The sequence below is a fragment of the Globicephala melas genome, chromosome 4, assembly GCF_963455315.2.
Source record: "Globicephala melas chromosome 4, mGloMel1.2, whole genome shotgun sequence".
In the NCBI taxonomy this organism is placed as follows: domain Eukaryota; kingdom Metazoa; phylum Chordata; class Mammalia; order Artiodactyla; family Delphinidae; genus Globicephala; species Globicephala melas.
Genome location: NC_083317.1, coordinates 19,342,857 through 19,344,658, shown reverse-complemented (window position 1 = coordinate 19,344,658; position 1,802 = coordinate 19,342,857). Strand labels below are relative to the sequence as shown.

At 37.0% G+C, this 1,802-nt stretch overlaps 1 non-coding gene across 1 annotated transcript; it reads right to left on the bottom strand.

Annotated features, from left to right (window-relative positions):
• Nucleotides 1–338: 338 nt before the first annotated feature.
• On the bottom strand, nucleotides 339–445 carry LOC115849257 (U6 spliceosomal RNA). The gene has a single exon (XR_004037953.1). It is a non-coding gene; the product is annotated as a U6 spliceosomal RNA (small nuclear RNA).
• Between the last annotated feature and the right edge of the window lie 1,357 nt (nucleotides 446–1,802).

Below are 1,802 nucleotides of genomic sequence, written 5' to 3'. Positions count from 1 at the left end.
ATTTTTAAAAAACAGGAACAGAACAGAGAGCCCAGAAGTAGATCCACATAAATATAGTCAACTGATTTTTGACAAAGAAACAAAAGCAATACAATGGAGCAAAGATAATCTTTTCAACAAATGTTGCTGGAACAAATGGACATCCACATGCAAAAAAAAAAGGAAAGAAATGAACGTAGACACAAACCTTACACCCTGCATAAAAGTTAACTCAAAATGGATAACAAACCTAAATGTAAAACAGCACAAAACTTTAAAACCCCTAAAAGATAACATTGGAGAAAACGTAGATGAACTTTGGTGTGGTGATAACTTTTTATTTTTTTTATTTTTATTTTTTAAACATGGAACACTTCATGAATTTGCACATCATCCTTACGCAAGGGTCATGCTAATCTTCTCTGTATCGTTCCAATTTTAGTACATGTGCTGCTGAAGTGAGCATGGCAATAACTTTTTAGATACAACGCCAAAGGCACACCCCATGAAAAGAAATAATTGATAAGTTGTACTTCATTAAATTTAAAAATTTCTGCTCGGTGAAAGACAATGTCAAGGTAATAAGAAGACAAACCACAGACTGGGAAAAACTATTTGCAAAGGACACATCTGATGAAGGACTGTTATCCAAAATAGGCAAAGAACTTTTAAAACTCAACAGTAAGAAAACAAACAAGCTGATTAAAAAATAGGCCAAAGACCTTAACAGAAACCTCACTAAAGAAGATATACAGGGGCTTCCCTGGTGGTGCAGTGGTTAAGAATCTGCCTGCCAATGCAGAGGACACAGGTTCAAGCCCTGATCCGGGAAGGTCCCACATGTCACGGAGCAACTAAGCCCGTGCACCACAACTACTGAGCCTGCGCTCTACAGCTTGCAAGCCACAACTACTGGGCCCACGAGCCACAACTACTGAAGCCCATGTGCCTAGAGCCCGTGCTTCACAACAAGAGAAGCCATCACAATGAGAAGCCTGTGCACCACAACAAAGAGTAGCCCACACTCACCACAATTAAAGAAAGCCTGCATGCAGCAACAAAGACCCAACACATCCATAAATAAATAAATAAATAAATTTATATTTTAAAAAAGAAGATATACAGATGGCAAATAAACATACAAAAAAGATATTCCACATCATAAGTCTTGAGGGAAGTGCAAATTAAAACAACGAGATACACTACACATCTATCAGAATGGCCCAAATCCAGAACGCTGGCAACACCAAATGCTGGAGAAGATGTAGAACAACAGAATTCTCGTTCATTGCTAGTGGGAATGCAAAATAGTTCAGATACTTCAGAAGAGAGTTTGACAGTTTCTTACAAATGTAAACATTCTCTTACCGTATGATTCAGCAGTCACGCTCCTTGGTATTTACCCAAAGGACTTAAAAACATGTCCACACAAAAACCTGCCCACAGATGTTTATAGCAGCTTTATTCATAATTGCCAAAATGTGTAAGCAACCAAGATTTCCTTCAGCAGGTGAATGGATAAATAAACTGTGGTTCATCTAGACAATGGAATATTATTCAACGTGAAAAAGAAATGAGCTATCAAAAAAGGAAAAGACATGGAGAAAATTTAACTGCATATTACTAAGTGAAAGAAGCGAATCTGAAAAGTCTATATACTGTATGATTCCAACTATATGATATTTTGGAAAAAGGAAAACTATGGAAACAGTAAAAAAAAAAAAAATTCAGGGGTTGATGGAGAGGAGGAGTGTGATGAATATATAGCGCAGAGAGGATTCTTAGAGGAGTGAAAATATTCTGTGTGATGCTGTAATGAGAGA